The sequence below is a fragment of the Magnolia sinica genome, chromosome 4, assembly GCF_029962835.1.
Source record: "Magnolia sinica isolate HGM2019 chromosome 4, MsV1, whole genome shotgun sequence".
Lineage (NCBI taxonomy): Eukaryota > Viridiplantae > Streptophyta > Magnoliopsida > Magnoliales > Magnoliaceae > Magnolia > Magnolia sinica.
Window position 1 is genome coordinate 83,683,249 of NC_080576.1, and position 20,020 is coordinate 83,703,268.

Genomic DNA, 20,020 nt, shown 5'->3' on the forward strand with positions numbered 1-20,020 from the left:
CATCGCAAAATCTATTTTCCGCTATACCGTAGGCAGAAATCGTGGAATTTAGTGACGGACCTAAATCCATCACTTATGTCGTTTCGACGACAGATTTTGGTCTGTCGCAAAGTTTGAAATTGTGACGGATTTTGGTCCGTCACTAATTGCCGCCCAAAATATTACTTGGCGACGGAAGTTGTTTCTTTTTGCGACGGATCATGGTCTGTCGTAAAATGACTTTTGACTAGAACATTCAATTTTTTCATTTTTAAAAAAAAAGAATATGGTGAAAAATTATGCTTTTTTATAGCCTAAGAATTGTTTTTTAATAGAAATTCAGTGGTTTAATTGTACATAATTTTACATATTTATATCTAAGATTATTTTTTAACAATTGATTGAATGCAAATAATTTTTTATTTTGTTTTTATATCAATTGAGAGGAAATTATTATTGATCTTTATTATTTAAAACTAATATTTAAATGATTTGTAATATCACATGAAAAAGAATATTGAGAAGTATAAAAAAATTTAACAATAATTGAGAAATTTTGAGATTTTGAAAAAGAAAAACCATGATTTAATAAAAATCTATTTTTTTGGGGAAAAAAGAATTTTGATTAAAGTTGATAATTTTGAAAAAAAGAATTTGATTTCGAGAAAAAAATGATATCCTGAAAAAGGAGATTAAAAAGATTTTAAAAAATGTGAAAAATTTGACAACTTTGAAAAATGAAAATATTTTGAAAAAGAAAATGATAGTTTGTATTTTGAAAAATAAAATAAATTTGAGAAGTTCGATAAAATTTGACAAGTTTGAAAAAAATACTTTTTTTTTTAAAAAAAAATGGAGAAGTTCAAAAGAATTGAAAATTTTAAGATAAAATGATGTTAAAAAAATCGATACTTCAACAAAAAATAGGCATTTTGAAAAGGAAAAAAAAGTTTAAAAAAAATTGTGATATTGAAAAATAATTGAAAATGTTTGAAAATTGAAATTAAAAGAAAAGGTTATTTATAAAAACACTGATATATATATATATATATATATATATATCATTTTAAAAAAAAGAAAATTGAAAGGTTGAAAACAAAATGGTTGGGAAAATTTTTGAGATTTTGGAAATAAAAATTAAGAATTCATATTTTAAATTTTTTTTGAAAAGTTTGATAATAAAAATGATATTTTGTTAGAAGTTTTGAAAGAAAAATTAAGATTAAAAAAATATACATTTTAAAAAAAATTGTGATTTTTAAAAGGAAATTCAGATTATTTGTGAAATTTTATTTTATTTTTTTACTAAATTACTATGCACATCCACTAATTGAACCTTTAACAGCTTATACACACAAAGATTCACTTGTGAAAAAAATGATAGCCTGAGTTTGATGAAGTGTAATTGAGATGTGCTAAGGTTGATCTAAACTGTCAAGTATGTTTGAAACATACGTGCTAATTTGGATAAAGAACAAAAATCAACTCAATATGACTTGAAACAAATCGGATCCATCCAAAATATTCTTTAAATGAGCATGATCAGTTTGTTTAGATCTAGATTGATTTTGGACAATCTGAATTGACCTTAAACTCAAATTTGACCATTGAATCGCAAGATATGGCCCATCATATTGTTGATCAATCTTGTCCATCCAATATCTTTCTCATCCGAAGCCTGATCATGACGAGTGACTAGTTAAATCGAAGTTTGAATATATAAAAAATTGACTTCTTAAAAAAGTTGATAAGTTTCAATAAATTGAGATTTTGAAAAAAAAATGAGATTTAAAAATGATAATGATTAAGAAAGATCCAGATTTTGGAAAAAGAAAATGAGATTTAAAAAAGACAGATTTTTGGCAAAATTTTGATATTTTTAAAATGTAAATTGGGAAGTTTTAAAAATAAAATTGTGATTATTGAAAAAAAGTTCAAAATTTTGAAGAAAATTTGACAATTTTTGAGAAAATATGAAATTTTGAAAAAAAATAAAATAAAGTGATTTTTTTTAAAATGATTTTTATTTTGAAGATAAAATGTTTGTTAAAAAATTAAGATTTTACGAGAATAACTTATAATGAATTGTAATGGCAAGAATAACTTAAAATGACGAGATTGATCTAGTTCTATGAAAAAGCCATTCTAAAGTTGATTTGAATGGAATGGTCAAAATTCATAACGTGCTAATTAGGATATACTAGAAAATTCAGCCTATTACCACTTCAAATGAATTAGATCAGTTCAAAACACTTTTTAAATGGGAAACGAACAGTTTGTCAATATTTTGATCAGTCCAGATTGAAGAGTAAATAACTTCATATGTTTAAATTAAATTTCACTCAAATTTGACCATTAGATCAATCTTGTATGCCCATTATCTTTATGATATGTAGCCAAATTGAATGTATTGATTAATAAAATAGAATGAATGGATCAGATATTTAAAATGGGCCAGATATTCAAGTCAAAATTGTGACCTACCTTACTAACCTCGTGAAAACCTAAGAATTAATGTTTGTAAGTTTTCAAGTCATAATATGTGTCGAACATCAACACCATGCATTTGATGTGTTCCCTTTAAGTTATGAGAGATCTAAAAAATTATCATTATACGAAACTCGGGTGAGCCATACCATTTAAAACTATGCGAAGACATCCTAAAATATATAAAAGCAGTTGGTGGGGCCCACGTGAGTTTTGGATGCGGCTGAAACTTGGTCTATCCCCATAAGGGATCAATGGTAGACGTTCAATCCCCCATTACTTTTGATCCCCCATTACTTTTGATCGTGTGGTCCACTTGATAGTTAGAACTGTCTTATTTTTTGTCTCAAGCCTTACGACGAGCTTGCCATGTGGATGGACGGTTTGGATATAACACACACCTCATGATGGGACCCACAGAACTTGCTGACATCACCCAGCCCATTCCCATCTGATTTCACTTTTGTGGACTGGCTAGCCCTAACCGGCTCTGTTTCAACCCCTCTCATGCGCTCTCCTATCTCCTCTCTCCTCTCTCTCTTCCTATAGATCTGATGTTGAGAACTCTGAGGATGAAAGGAGGATAGGATGGGATCTCTGAAGAAGACAGTGATCAAGGCCTCCTCGAAGTTCAGACATTCTTTGATAAAGAAGGGTAGGAGAAGCAGTAGAGTTATGCCTATTTTCATTGAGGATGTACATGATGCCGAAGATGGTGAGAATGACTCTCTCTCTCTATACATATATATCATTGTTTTTTTTTTTTTTTTGAATCCTTGCCCTTTTTTGTCTATGTATATTTAGATTCTTCAAAATTTGCATTTTGCTTCATTCATCTTTATTGTGATTTTTTCCCCCCAGATTCTGATTTATCTTATGATTAATATTGTTGAATTGTGAGGTTATGAATTGGAATTGTGTTAATTAGAAATTAAGATGGATCTCCATCTAATAAGAAGAATCTCGTATACATGTCCGTACAAATGATTTTGATCATCAAAGTATGGCTTTCCCTTAGGGCCTGTTTGGATGCCTGTAAGTTGGGTAAGTGGGAAGTCACTTATAGGGAAGTCACTTACAGGTGGTGTTTGGGGAAAAAATCGCATGTAAGTAACTTACAACCTGTAAGTCACTTACAGGCAAATCTACCAAAAAACTGTAGGGCGAGGGGTGTGGGAAGTCACTTACAGGCTCAACGGTCATATTTTTAAAAAGAGGGGAAGAGGGAGAAACGCACCAACCCACCAACCACTATTATAACCATGAAGCTCCAGCCAATGAAGAGGAAGCAGCAGCCATTGAAGGAACTCTAGCAAGCCTTACCATAGTTCAGCCAATCCACATCCTACAACACTATTACCGCTACAAAGCTTCATTATTACCGCACCAACAACTGCCATTTACCACACCAACAACCACCATTGATAAGCTTCTATAAAAAGGGGATTGCAGGTTTCGTCTCTCCATTCCAAGCTCTCTCTCTCCCTCTCTGCAATCTCTCTCCCCCTCCGTCTCTACAATCTCTCTCCGTCTCAGCAATCTCTATCCGTCTCTGCAATCTCTCGCTGCATAGTGCCTTCCGTCTCTTCTCCTCTCAAAACGGTAGGGTTTCATCCACCCTTTTTTTCTCCTTTGAAAACGGGAGTGGTTTGACGTTACTATATAAGGCACGCTGGCACACCTGCGCACGTGCGCATTTTTTCACACCTATTATGGGCCTCTAACCCGAACAAACCATGTGACGCAGCATCCCATGAAAACGTTTAAGGACCAATTTGTGCCCTGATTTAAAACTCTGGTGGGCCATAGAAAAGAGAGATGTAAATCAAGGTAGGAAAATGTTTTCTTTTTTCATGGCCCATCCATATTTTGAGATCAAAGTATAACTTGGCTAATGGAGGTTTCATGGGGTTTTGCATAACGTGGACCATTTGGATTTTGGACTCAAATCATGTATTATGAGTTCTCAAAAAGTTCTTAAAAGAACTCTTGCCAAATGGTGCACGGCTGAGTATTATGCGGGAAGGAATCATGTGCTGAGTAATGTGTAAACTTTGTGGATCCACCATGATATATGTATTTGATCCACACTGTCCATCCATTTTAATACTTAATTTTAGACGAAGAAATAGATGGACGGATTGGATAAACCAGTCCTAATTTGGGATTGCATTGAAAGTGGTCCTAAACATCAATGGTGCGTCTTGAATATTTTTGCTTACTTCTCATGAAACCAGTCCTAATTTGGTTTCATAGCCGATTGTTACCTACTGGGAATTTCATAATTTGTTTCTGTTTGCTTGGTGTTTTTCTTTCATGTTTGCATTGGTTTCTATTACAGTTCTCTATTTTATTGGTTTTGCCACTTGTTTCTACTCACTGTATCTCTTGGTTTCTTCCTTTTCTTTTTGCATTATTTTCTGCTTGCCTTCTCTTGTTTTCTTGGTTTTTCATTAGTTTATTTTCGCTGCTTTCTCATTCTGTCTTTTAGTTTTTCATTGGTTCACTTGTCATCTTAGTTTTCTTCATTAGTTTCTTCATAGGGATATTGTTCTCTTGTTTTATTGGCTTAGTTGCTGTTCGCAGGTTCCTATTTTTGTGATTTCTGGTTTCTGTTCATGGTTTCTTAGGCTTCCTGGAATTTTTATTATTTTCATTATGTGCATTGGTTTCTGTTTACAACTTCTCTTGTTTCTTGATTTCATGCATTGGGCTTTTGTTGGTGTGTTTTCTTCTTTTCTAGATTTACTATATTAGTTATGATCATGTTGGATTTCTTTACTAGCTTTTTTTCTTCGGCTCCTGGTATGGGTTCTCTTGTCCACAAGATTTTCTTTTGCCCTATAAATCTTCAGGGTCTTGAAACCATTTCATAGCCGATTGGATAAATCATGTGCTGATTGAATATTTTTGCTTACATCTCATGAAATCAGTTTAGTTGTCCATGCAGAAACTCTGTATTGACTATTGGGAGCATTTTAAAGGGTATGACCTTTCTGGATGGTCCAGACTGGACAGTTACATGACAATAGGAGTTAGTTGATCATATTGAGAGCATCCAATGCCTGTTGTATCATGCCATCGACTATATGGTTTGCCAGGAATAGAGCTCCCATATACATACCTCTGTCAAATATGATTTGTTGGGAGTATCACATATATTCGTGTACACATCTTTACCATTATAGATGGAATAGGTTGTATGTTAAATGCTAATTGACCTTTATCATATTTATATATGCTATTTAGGAACCTTGCTTGAAATGCAAACTTTTAACTTTTTCTATGATTAGAAATTGTATGAATTCAGCACAATCAAACATATAGTTTCTTGTTTCCATTACGTATTAGCATTAGTGTCTTAATGTGAGGCTACCTATTGCATTCTCCACTTAATATGTGGTGTTCATGAAATCAAGAAGCATGTCTGGAAGTTGTCATGTAACCGTCCAGTCTCGACCATCTAGCAAGGTCATACCCTTTAAAATGCTCCCCTCTTCATGTCTGAACTGACCATCCAGCAAGGTCATACCCTTTAAAATGCTCCCCTCTTCATGTCTGAACTGACCATCCAGTAAGGTCATACCCTTTAAAATTCTGGTATACTCATTTTATATATTGCACCCCTCTTCATGTTTGAATTGATGTCCAACGATTCTGAACATGGTTTGATGCTTGAAATCTTTACTTGGGAGGACTTTGAAGATATGGGATCTTTGACTTCTTTGGAATTACTTGTCTTTGTACCAGCATATGATGTAGAACAATCCTCATCTTTGCCACCATTGACACCCTTCTAGTAGAAAGGTTGCATTTGCAAGGCTTGTACTTGTTTCAGCAGTGGGCATCTTTTAACATGTGAATCCAGATTTTCTTGCAGTATAGAGCAGGAAAAAAAGGTGAAAAGATAAAAAAAAAAAACCCATTTCTTGAAATTACAAGAAAAAACTTCGGGACTAAAAAAACTTAACAAGGTCCACCACATGGAACCAACCTGAACCCAACTATGGTCTCTTTGTATGGTTCTTTGTGACCTTGCCAATCATTTGTTTCAATCTTTAACTTATCTTACTATATATTTATTCTTTGATTTTTATATCTATTTGCCAAATGGATTCAGATTCTGAGATGGATTTTCATATAATGTCTACAATGACTACGACTTGTGCATTAATGACTATTTGGCTTGATAAAAATAATATGTTAGAAGAATCACAAGAACATCAACGAAATTGGACAGGCGCACAGGCTGCGAATGCGATTATTAATGGACTGGGGCCAACATGCTTTAACTACATTCGTATGCACAAAGACGCTTTCTTTAGCTTTCGTGATATGATACAAGAAAAGAGTAACCTGCGAGGAACATTTGGCGTATCACTGGAAGAAGAGTTAGTAATTTGTTTCATATAATTAGCCATAATATTAAGAACCGTGTCATGCAACATCATTTTAACCATTCTGGGGAAACAATTAGTCATCACTTTAACAGAATGCTTAATGCAGTTGTACTTTTACAACGCGATATTATAAAACCACCTAGAAATGGTGTACCACCCGAAATAATGAATAGTACGAGGTTTTTTCCGTACTTTAAGGATTGTGTTGGAGCCATAGACTGCTCACATATTCCAGCGATGATCAATAAAAAAGAGTAAGCTAAGTGACATAATTGAAAGAGATTTATTTCCCAAAATGTGTTAGCAAGCTGCTCTTTTGATTTAACATTTCAATATGTACTAGCGGGGTGGAAGGGATCGGCGTCAGATTCACGAATACTGGCAGATGCTCTTAACCGACAATACAAATTGATTGTCCCAGCAGATAATGATCTAAGTAGATTACATTTACATGACTTTTAAAGTGTATTTTTTTAGGCAAATATTACTTAGTAGATGCTGGTTTTGCAAATACGTCAGGCTTTTTAGCACCATTCCGTGGCGTTTGGTATCATCTAAAAGAATTTAAGCAAGGTTGTCAACCTAGGATAAAGGAAGAGTTGTTTAATCATCGTCATTCCTCATTGTGAAATGCTATAGAACGCGCTTTTGGAGTATTGAAGGCACGATTTCCCATATTGAAGATTGTTTCAGGCTATCCTTTAAATACACAAGTCAATATAGTCGCTGCATGTTATATCCTACATAATCATATTATCAATGAAAAACGTGATCAAGAGCTTGATTTTGAAAATAACAATGATATCAGTGATGGTGAAGATGAAAGTGAGATGCATGAAGATGAAGGTAATGAGAGTAGTGAAAAGGAGAATGAATGCGACTTCCGACATGAATCTACGACTGCTAGGAGGTAAAAACAAAGATGGAGGGAATTTCGACTTGGACTTGCATCAGCTATGTAGGAATCATATAAGTCAGAACAGGACATCAATTAGTTATATATATATATATAATGTGGATGCTGATAGAAAGATTATTGCAATTTATAATATTTCTACATGTATTTGCAATTTATATAATATTTCTATATCTTATGTGGATTTACATGTTTGTAATGTTTAAATGTACAATGTTTTAAGGTATGTCACGAAATGCAAAGGCAAGCAGCAGTGGCCGAAAGGTACAAATTAACTGGACATCATACATGGATAAATGTATGGCAAACGCCTTAGTTGAGAAAGTATCGGTGGGAAAAAAATCTAACAACTCTTTTCGAGAAGCTAACATGAATAAAGTAGCAAAAATTATGATGGAGACATTTTCTATGCAAGTGGATGGAGAAAAGTGTAGGAATCGGTTACGAATGCTTGAAAAGATATATAACTTGGCAAAGCTTGCACTTAGCAAAAGTGACTTCGGTTGGGATGAAGAAAGGAAATGTGTTACCGCTAAAGTAGACGTTTGGGATGAATTCATCAAGGTGAAGTTCATTAAAAACTTGAAGTCATTCATATACAGTGAAAACTTACTAAGTTCCATTTGTTTTATAGGCAAAACCTGAAGCTATTCATATCAGAAACAAGTCATTCCCACTGCTAGATCAGTTTGATATTGTATGTGGGGACGATTCTGCTATCGGGAATGCAGCACGAACTACATCCGATCTTGAGGAAGAAGTCCTCCATTCATCTCATTACATGGATGACATCTCATTGTCCTCATACCCCTTTGGATCATAAACACCATTTGCACCATCTGATGATATATATTCCGACGGAACACAAGGTCAATATCAATATGGCGAAGGAAGCGGTCAAAGGGATGTAAGAAACTCTGCTCCAAGGCCATTAAAGAAGAAGAAGAATGCCTTTATTGCATCAACCGTTATTGAAAACTTTGAACGCATGCAGGAAATAATGGATGAATATGTTTCATTCAAAACTAAAACAGCAGGAAGACTATGGGATGAGTTGGAGAATATGACAACTATTGATTCTGACATGATGTATAGGGCCTACACATTCCTTGCAGAAAGACCGCATTTTGCTTCTATGTTCCTAGATCATGTAAGTCCCATTCAAAAGAATGAATGGTTGGAGAGGATGATTCCCTAGTAAAAAATTTTAAATGTAATTTCTATAGTTAAAGAAGACATTGGTAATGTAATTTAATTATTAGATTTTCTATTAATGTTTTTAAGTTTATTCTCAATACTTAAATTGAGCTATTACTCCATATTATAGATATTTTGAATTCGTGGGCCCACTTTTATAGCCCACTTGATGATTGGTTTAGCTTAATAATTATCTCAAATATTCATCTTTATGGGCTTAACAAAATAACATATTTGATCCTATGTTTTTTTTTCTATGATTATAACATTTTAGAACGATTCCCCAATCTAAGCTCTGCTCGATGTGAATATACAGCTTTCTACCTGTAAGTAACTTACAGGCTATCCAAACAAAAAAACTAACTTACCTGTAAGTGACTTACAACTTACATCCAAACAGGTTACCTGTAAGTAACTTTCACTTACAGGGAAGTCACTCACAACTCAAAAGAACTTACAGGCATCCAAACAGGCCCCTAGGGGTTGTTTGGCAGCTTGGATTTTCAGGATTGAAAATCCCTGAGATTTTCATTTTGTCAGTTGTGTTTGGCAACCTGGATTATAGAGAGAGCAAGAGAGCCATTTGGAATGTATGACCATTTGAGAGGATTGAAAATCCTCAGATTTTGCAAACCAGTTTCAAATCCTTCCAACAAATTCCAGTGGGTCAAACTCAAGATTTTGGCCATCCACAAGGCCCAAAATCCAAGCTCCCAAAGGAACCCATCGATGGCTTGCAAGTTTATACAGAGATGCGTATTTCATTTCGAGAAACTGGTAGTTCTCATATCCTATTCAGTAATAAATGAGGCGCTGTGGATGTGGGATGTTCGATGAAACGCCGAAGAGGAATTTGATATGATGGGTCTCACCATGGATGGCCTATGCACTGAGAGTCCCCCATATTTTCTATAGAATATTTGGCCTTTTTGGTTGAATATGAACTGTTGTTGTACTTGCCTTCCTAACCATCTATTTGTATGCTACTTGAAGAGTAATGATTTTTTTTTTTTTTTTATGTCAGATAATTATGTTAGATCAGATTCCGTACCCTGTGGAGCCCTTTCCTTTCCTTGTTTGTCACTCTTCCATTCTGCTGAAGGTGAATTCCTTCTGTTAGACTGCGTCTCTAATAAATCGTTATGCTGGATAACTTAAAAAATAGAGAGCACTAGCTTCCTAACAGATGCTTGCTATGTTATGCCTATGAGGAAATAGAGAGCACTAACTTCGCACTCAAGGCAGTCCTTGGTGAAGGTGCCACCATTGTAAGTGTTCCCGTGCCCTCACATTTTTCCTTAATTTTTGTTCTGATAACGGTGAATAAAGAAAGTATGAATGACCACTTTTGGATGGGCAAAAGGTGCTTCCTGTGAAAGCCAAAGAATTAGGTTTCTCATTCAGATACCCCTATGTCAAAGATGCACTGAGGGCCATCATGTCATCAAAGAAGCAAGGTTTGTCCTTAGAAAATGAGCCTGTATTATTCTTTATTCTTTTACCAGAAGTGTACATGCTTTCTACCAAGTTAGAGAATGATACATTGTACGGTGAGAATCGGATGCATTTTTCCAATGTTTGAAGTTCTATTCAACCTGTTGATGATAGATTTATGGCCTTGATTTGGTCCAGCATTGCTGATAGAATTACCATTAGAAGAGGTAAGTGGTAACTATATGATGCTCCATTGTGAAAGAAGTCTTTTTGTTCAACTCAACACTGATAAACGTGGGCCCATGTTTCAGTATTCTCAGCTGTTCATCTGATGGTCCCATCATTAGATGGGCCATGCACCAATTCATATTATCAGAGCCCATCTGATTCATGGGCTTTACATGGAATTACATCCAATTGTTCATGTGAAACAGGGTCTGAATGGACTGTAGAGTAGGAAAGCCTTTTGGAGGATGTGTGAGATGGCAATGCATGCTTATGAGAGTATCAAAGTTTCTCTTTTGCAGGCCTGTTCCACAAAAGGGGTTTGATACTCTGGCAGAGTTTAGTGAATGATACACATGTACACAAACATCTTTCAAGTAGCAGATTTTTACTGAAATTAAAAATTCTTTGAAATCTGTTGATGTGGCCACTGGCTTTAAGATGGAATGTAAAGATCAGAGATTTCGACATCAGCCATATTTTTGCATTGAATTAGTTGTAATCTTTGATGTAATATTGATGTGTGGATTCTCTGGTATTAGTTCATAATATAGTTGCCAGACAGGCAAAGCTTGTTATACACTGAAAGCTGCAAATATTTAAACTAATCTAATGTGTTTCATTTGTTCTATTTGACTGCACGAGATGATACCCAAGCCCGAAATTGGACAATCACGAAGGTTTTATGCATAAAACAAAGTTAATTTTTCCCTTCCTATGTTGCCTTACTATTGATTCCAAGTAGCTTTTTCTTTCTTCTTTATGTAGTTTTATAATGATTTGTATTTTTTAAAAAGGTTTCTGGGATATCAAGCTGATATATATGGGTGGACCAGCATGATTTTTATGAGGTTCTTTTTTATTTTTTATTTTATTTTATTTTGTTTTTTTGTTCTTTTTCCTGATATTAGTCCTAAACATATGCATTTCTAAATCTTGATTCTACACATCTCAGTTTGCTGGATTGAATAGTTCATGATTTCTTTGTAGGACTAATTTAGGAGTCATTGGACCCCCTGCCAAATCTCAGCAATCAATACAAATCTTCTGGTGACCCTGATGGTGGATGGCCCACTGTGAGAAAATCATGCCAATTGCTTGATCTTACTCATCTAACCATGGTACTTCTGCTTAAAGAATGTGAACTGTACATCTTTTAAGGCCTTAGTTGGTGGTTTACAATCCACTCTAGAGCCTACAGACTATATATATCAGGCTACCAAGATGGATCTGTACGAGTATGGGATGCCACATATCCGGTCCTGTCACTTGTATCTGTATTGGGAGGGGAGGTTAGAGCCTCATCATGGACAACCAATAAAATATTTATCTTTGAAATGTAATGAAGGGATAGCTCTCTTTTGATTTTGATGAATGTTGATAAAATAAGTGATGGTTAGGTTATTTGGGAGTATGGCCTGTTAAAGCAACATGTATTATATGATTGTCAGGTAGCAGGTATCAAAGTGGCTGGCATAAGTGCTCTAGTATCAGTGTTGGACTTCTGTTCCATGACTATGAGCCTGGTTGTTGGAAACGAATGTGGTCCGGTGAGAGATGTTCTTTCCATAGCTACTTTCTTCTGATTTGGCGGCTTAGTAAAATCTGGCTATCTATCATTTTCAGTTGTTTTTTAAAGGTTCGTGTCTATAAACTTTGTGAGAGTTCCAATGAAAAAAATTGTCACTTTGTGACTGAAGCTAAACACGAAGGTCATCACCTGCGTGGAAATAGGGTCCTCTAGTAGCTGGAAATCTGTCATACTTACAAATGCTCAAAATCTAATATGACAATGATAGAAGTAATTGCTAGCAGCTCAAGCTGAGATATTCAAGGCTGTGGGGGCCTCTGATAATCCATGCATTTTGGATGGTTATCATTGTATGTTGGCCGTCCCCATTTTTAAATTTCTTAAAAATGTCGTCTGCACCCTTTTCCAGTTCTTAATTATGTATAAAAGAAAGTACCAGTTATAACGCATGTGTGATAACGACCGAAAGAAACTCCTTGCGACAAGGGAATTTCGCTGATAATGGATGGTGATGTTGCATTATTTACTTCTCTGAAGCCCTAAAAATTTTCATGCATGCATTAGTCCGCTGAATCATAAAAGCTTTGAAGTGATTAAACTGAACTAGCAACGTGAATTATGCTTGTTAAACCATAAGCTCGTTGCACTTAGCAGCCTACCCATTGTTCTTCCACCAAATGTAAAAACAAATCCTTGTTCTGCAAGCATAATAGAATTCAAGAAATGAAAATTATAGACATCTGCCCAACTAATCTTTACTAAAAAATTGGCATGAGCAATAGGAAAGGGTTTTGAAATTACTGCTGATGCAGGCTGAATGCAACAACCCCGCGGCAATCTTTGTAACCTGCATCTTCTTGTTGCTTGGCATATTTGGATTGCTTCCATATCAAGATTTCTCATTTTTCTGTGCCCAGTTTATTTTTATTTATTTATTTATTTATTTTGTGATTTTCACTGTTGTACCTTCTTCTTTGAATTTTTTACAACAGTTAGCATGTTGGCAAATAGTTCTTTAATTCTGTTCAGGACTTGGTCACTAGTTGTTTGAGTCTAAAACATGATTATGTTTCTCTTGGGTTTATGCAGCAGATTACAATTCCTGATGTCATTGAAAATGAATGGTTTAAGAAAGGATATAAGCCGCCCAGTTTCGATACTGCAGATGTAACCAGTCTCGATGATGTGGACTCCGTTTTCAATGAATATTTTGTGGTAAAGTAAAACTGTCAGAGGATTATGTTATAAGTTCTATCTTAATGTTCCTGTGCTCAGGAACCTGGAAATCTTGTCGTACCTTGCAGATTGGTGTGCATGTAGTAGACCGTCAATATCTCCAATGAGCAATCAGTCGGAGTTTGACAACCTCCATTAATCAGATTTTGGGGATACCACCAAAATCTAAATAAGCAGGACCATTGTTGGGTGGTTTGGATTCGAGGTACATGCCCAGTGCCCTCTAAAACTCTGCTTTTTTACTTTTAGGGTAGTTTTGGCTGCACCAAATATCATGAAATTGCATTATGTTTTGCACCAAATTACACTTATTAATAATGAAATTTCATGGTATTTAGTGTCACGCCCCGAACTCGGAAACCGGGCTCACAAAATTCCCGATCGCCGAATCCGGCGCCGACAGCCTCCGTAGAACCCCATTCTCGGACCCCGGCACCCATTCACCAGGTTCCGATCCTGGGAGACTACAAGGAGGGTTTCAAATCATCAGTCTGATTCATAATGAGCATAACAAAAGCATAACCCACAAACAATAACCACAGGAACACCACCACAAAATCCACTATGATCAAAAACATTTTGAGTACAATGCGACTGAAAGGGAAAATACAATGTAACAAAAGAAACAAAACTCCAGAAGCTCGGCTGCACGCTCCAACTACAGCGAGACTATGGCTGCGACTGCGTCCTAGCGTCACCTGCACGCATCAATCGTGCATAAGCTTATAGAAAGCTTAGAGGGTGGTGTAAGTATGTGCGCAATATAAGCGTGCTCAAAATGCAAGGTCAGAGTAATGCGGAATCATGGTGATGAGTACATGGATGCAATCAGCCGTACCAAGGCTATGCAGTGCAATATATGAATGCCATCGGCCATAACACGGCCATGCGATGCGAGATGCAACTCAAGCATGCCAATCCTCATCATGTATCAGTATAGTTCTTATTCTGGATAATCACCGGGGTTCAATACACTCCAAATGGCAATGTCGCTCTCCTAGCCACACAGTTCAAGTGAGCGTAAGAAACCTCACTATCCGCCTAGCCAATAGTCTGCCAATACCTATCCGGCACGTCGATAGCGGACCCATTCGCGAGCTGGTCAAACTCAGCCTAGTATTGCCCCCTACCTTCGGGCGAGTAAGGCCACACTCCTTTCCAACCGACCACGACACAGTGGGAGACGCGGCCTCCTGGTATTCAGCCCTCGTGCGCTCATATATCCACTCGGTCTCGACGTTGGAGTCATCCTCTGGTACCATCGGGTTTAGGAATTTTCACCCAGGGACATCTATGGCGCCCGTATGCTAGAACCAAACATTTTCGGTATCCAACCCAGCCATTCACGATGTGTCTGTGAAGGCTATGGCCTTGATGCCGCTAGGGCATATAGTAACTACAATCACACAAATGCAAGTGCATGAATCATGCTATCAGCTATGCAACAGTCCTGTGTGTACCATTCATTTATATGGGGTAACCCCGCCTATCAGGGAGCCCATAGACAGTCCGCCCGAAGGCATATGATATGATCGGTCACTCCTCACATCAGGCATACATATGATGCGGATGATCATGAATCATGGATCTATACTAAACATGTATAAAGAGATGGGCTCTAGGTATAATGGAGATGGCCCTAGACGGCCTACTTACCATAATTATGGGCCTATCAGTGGGCCTTAGGGAGAGTTATAATGTAGACATTTAACCAACATTATCCATTCAATGTGGACATCAAACCAACATTGCTCCCAAGGAATGGCCTTCCATAAATCACACATTGTAATGGGCCTTTTGTACATCTAATTGGGCCTTGACCCAAGGACCCAAATACATCAAATGGGCTATATAACATGAGCCCCATATCTATATCAAGGTGAGCCTCAATGGGCCTCATAATATGGGCCTAATACAAATCAAGGTGGGCCTCAACAAGGACCACTAATGCATGAAGATGGGCCTCCATAATGGGCCTTAAATTATCTCCAAAACAGTTGGACAGTGGGATGAAACACATACATTATGATAGAGCCCACACTAATAGAGGGTGTGGTTTACAATACTTACATAAGTGGGGCCCACCAAAATGCTCATTTTCCACCCAGCCTAAGGCCCAATATAATGTTTATTTTCCACCCAACTTAAGGCCCAACATAATGTTTATTTTCCACCCAACTGTTCATAAAGCTACCTGAACCAAGGTAGGGCCCACTGGACTGGGCCCACTGGAATGTTTATTTTCCACCCAAACTATTCATAAGGTCACACGGACCGTGGGTGGGGCCCACCATTTATTTATTTTATTTTATTTTTTTTCGTCCCTCAGTACACGGTCAGGGAGCCCCACCGTGCTGATTTTATTTTATTTTATTTTATTTATTTACATATGTATAAATATATATATATATATATATATATATATATATCACATGGACAGGGGGCCCACCGTGATGTGGTCCACAAATCCAGCCCGCTCATTATGTGTGCCCCACTTGGCTAAGGGTACAGACCAAGTTTCAACCGCATCCAAATTTCAGGTAGGCCCCACCAAGTGTTTTTATATGCTTAGACATGTCTTTACATGATTTTAGATGGTGTGGCCCACATGAGTTCCGTTTGCGGCTGATTTTTGGAGTGGACGGCCGGTCCGTGGGGACCCAGCACAGTGGGGCCCACGGCTGGGACCGTGGTCCTTGCCCTTTTCCCACACCAACATAACAGCGTGCTGCAGCGTCAATAGTGCCTACTGCTTCTTTTGTTTTTTAAAAAAAAAATTGAAATTTTCTGCGGTTTTTCCCAGGCGGGGCCTGCTTCAGTAAGATCCACACCAGCCATCAGTCCCTGTGGTTCGATACAAACCCATAGAGTCCAATATTGGGCTGTTTCAAATGTACCGGAGCATCAGGGAGTAAATCAAAGGTAGGAAACTTGTTTCCTATGGTATGGCCCGCTAAGGAAGGGGATCAACTTCATTTTTCGGCTCAACGCCTAAAATGAGATGGGGAACAAAATGGACGGCTTGGATTTTACATATACATCAAGGTGGGGCCTGCATGAGTGGCCCACCACTCCCTCCTCTAGGCTAGCTCGTTAGTACAGCCCATGCCAGTTTACACTTAACTGTTTGCCAACGTCCAGCGTCCAGGGACGCTGGACGGCATGCATAAACACATTGCTGTGGTGGGTCCCACGTAGATGTGGCCCACCAACATATATGCATATAATATATATATTATATTATATATATAATACATATTATATTATATATATTATATAAAATATAACATATATACATATTTATATATATATATATAAATACATTGGGTCCATCCAAACAATGGATGGTGTGGATCATCACCTGCAATAGAGTAGGCCACACCGTCTGATGTAGATGGACGGGGTAGATGTAGCACATATTGGTGGGATCCACACCATTACAAAGAAAGAGAGAAAGAGAGATAGAGAGAGATATACGGTGAGATAAAGGAACCCCGCCACTATGGGTCCTCTTGATTAAATCACATACATCCAAATGGGTCCCACCAACAAGTGGGCCCTAAAATTTAAAATAATGATAAATCACCCACCTTATCTTCCTTCTTTTTGGTCCCTTAGACTCCAATGCTCCTTAGCTTCAACTTTAATGGAGGTTGATGGACTTTTGATGGTGGGGATGAGAGATGAGAGGGTGTAGATGGAAGATGGAAGGTGGGCCACACTTGAGAGGGAGAGGAAGCTTGGACATTTGAGGCTTGGGGTTGCTTGGAGATTTTGAGAAATGAGGGAGAGAAAGAAGATATGGATGGGTGAGGTAAGGTGATGGAGTGATGGGTGATGGGTTGGGTTGAAATTTTTGAAAAGGGGTATGGTTGTTGTTGAAAATGAGAAAAAGAGGAGTGGTGAGGTGGAAAGAGGGTGGACTTTTGAAAAAGGAGGAAATGGGTTGATGTACTTGAGGTAAGGCTTGCATTTATGATTGATTGATGGGACTTATAGTAGAGATTCCCTTAAAATTCGCAACGCGCGGTGTTTCTTCGGAATAAACGCAGACCGGCATCTTCTTGCCTGGGTATCGGTTCGGTGCGCAAGTCACGGCGTTGGAACCGCGGCAACGACGCGATCGCCAAGACATAAGTTTCGGATCGAGCCGACATCGGTGTGCGGGACCTGGCTTAGGATCGTGCGCAAACGCCGGATACGGTGCGAAGGTTGCCGGAATTTGACAGGAAGGACCGCGGAAGCCAACGGAATGGTACGGACTAGAACACGGGTCTTACATTTAGTGCAGCCAAACACACCTGTTATATATTGGTAACTCAAAAACTTCTTGGCAAAATCATCACAAGAACTTGCTCCAGCCTTCTTTCTTTTTTAATTCTTCCTTTCCTTTATTTTGTTTTTTGCTATTTTAAAGTAGTGCATGGTATGGTGTTTTCCACCACGTGGATGCATCTCTGATTGAGATGTCACTTAACCTTTGATCCATTAATTCTAAACTAGTGTATGTTCCTTTACAAATTTTGTAGCCATCGAATCCCATGTGCTGCCAATTGTATCCTGGTTTGCAACTTACCGATTCTCACTCTCCTCTGCTATATGTGTTGGAATATTTGCAAGTTATATACTTATGCTTTCATGTCCTGTACTCATGAAGGAACATGTGCCATAACACTTTTCATTGGATTTCTCATTTATTATGTTAAGAAACTTTCAGGTTCTCTGCTAATGTTTTTATTCGAACTAATCCCTTATAGATTGCCAGTTTATGGCACACATGAGGCACATTGAGAGACATGGTTAGTTCAAAGCTTAATTCTTTTGGAGATTTGGGTAACGGTAACTCTTCAACCTCTTGTTTTGTGCTGAGTTCAGAAATTTATGGGTATTTTTGTGAATTCTGCAAAATAAGCAGCAAAGTTTCAATATTTCTACCAATAAATTAGGAGTGAATTTGGGGCATGGTCCATCCACTTTATAGAAGAATAATCCCTATGCAGCTGAAAATAAACCCAAGATTGGTGGCTATGATCTTCCAATCTGGATGCAAGGGGGACATGTCAAATCCTTGGAAAATCTCAACTCTTTGATTGGCAGCCTACTGCAAGACGGTTGAGGAAAAAAATACATTGACGTTAGTGGCCCTGACGCCAGCTGATTCTTTGTATAGGAAATCTACATAGTGATAGCCTTCTAATAGATGCCTTGATATTTTACTTGTCTAACACATTGCCACATGTAGTGGGTCCTTCTCAGACCACATGTACTGCAATATTGAAATAAAAAGAAAATAGAGAAAAAGATTTACGTGGTCTTCATTTGGTATGTCCAAGGATGTTGCGCCCCAAACTCGGAAACCGGGCTCACAAAATTCCTGATCGCCGAATCCGGTGCCGATAGCCTCCATAGTACTACATTCTCGACTTCCAGTGACCACACACTAGATTCCGATCCTGGAATCCTATAAGGAGGATTTTTCAACGTATATTTTTCTTATAAGAAGTATAACCACAAGTTTACCCAAATCACAAAGGCAACATCATCATCACATCTCCACTAATATAAACAGTTGAATACAATGCTGAAAGGGAAATACATATATCGAAAATTAAAACTCCAGAAGACAGTTGTACGCTCCAAGCTCAACACTACTACGACCTAACTCCACCTGCATGCATTTATCGTGCATAAGCTTATAGAAAGCTTAGAGGGTGGTGTAAGTGTGTGTGCAAGGTAAGAGTCAAGTATGTAATATCAGAGCAATGCGAAAACATGCTGGTAAGTCCATAAATACCATTAGCCTTATCTAGGTTATGCGATGCAGAAACATAATAAGTCAATATCATATACTGAGGAAGCAATGTAGATCAGCTATGCAATGCGGAGACATAGTAAGCCAAATATCATATACTGAAGATATAATGCAATATGAAAATCCTGATGAGTCCACAAATACCGTCAGCCGTATCTAGGTCATATAAATATAAAAACATAGCAACCCAAAATGTCATATGCCATGGATGTAATGCAATATGCAGATCTTGACAAGCCTATAATACCATCAACCTTATTCAGGCTATGCAATAAAGAAGCATAGTAAACCAAATGCTATGTATTGAGGATGCAATGCAATATGTGGTGCGAATGAAATGACCAAGCTGAAGTGTGAAGTTAGGATGATAGTACGTAGTATCGTAGGCTATGAGGTTCATTATAAGAGACTTTTATCCAAACCAGTCACATACCTAAATTTGGATAGCCAGACTCAATGTGGTAAAATCCTGATCTCAGGTTGGTCGCACGCCCTAACCCAAACCCTGGCCATTGTGAAGGTACACATAAAAAATTAGTTGCGCACCACCAGCTCGAGTGGATTGTGAATGAATGTATGAATGAGTAAAATACTGAGTATGCAACTCTTGCTTAGTAAGTCCACATATCAGTACCGTACATCTCTAAGATCATCACCGGAGTTTAGTACACTCTACGCCAGCTTGTTGCCCCTATCCGAGCGCATTACTAGGTAAGTGAAAGAGACCTCACTATCCGCCTACTAATATCGGGCCCGTCTCATCGATAGCAGACTAATTCCTCAAGCTGGTCAAATTCAACCTA

General features: G+C 37.5%; 1 long non-coding RNA gene across 4 annotated transcripts; it reads left to right on the forward strand.

Moving 5' to 3' along the window:
- The first annotated feature begins 10,331 nt into the window (after window positions 1-10,331).
- On the forward strand, window positions 10,332-13,538 carry LOC131243295 (uncharacterized). 4 transcript variants are annotated; one of them, XR_009170005.1, is made up of 4 exons: window positions 10,332-10,436; window positions 11,629-11,759; window positions 12,090-12,188; window positions 13,259-13,538. It is a non-coding gene; the product is annotated as an uncharacterized LOC131243295 (long non-coding RNA). The 4 variants fall into 4 exon arrangements; XR_009170002.1 differs by having other exon boundaries at window positions 11,629-12,188; XR_009170004.1 differs by lacking the exon at window positions 10,332-10,436 and adding an exon at window positions 11,295-11,318 and having other exon boundaries at window positions 11,629-12,188.
- The last annotated feature ends 6,482 nt before the right edge of the window (window positions 13,539-20,020 follow it).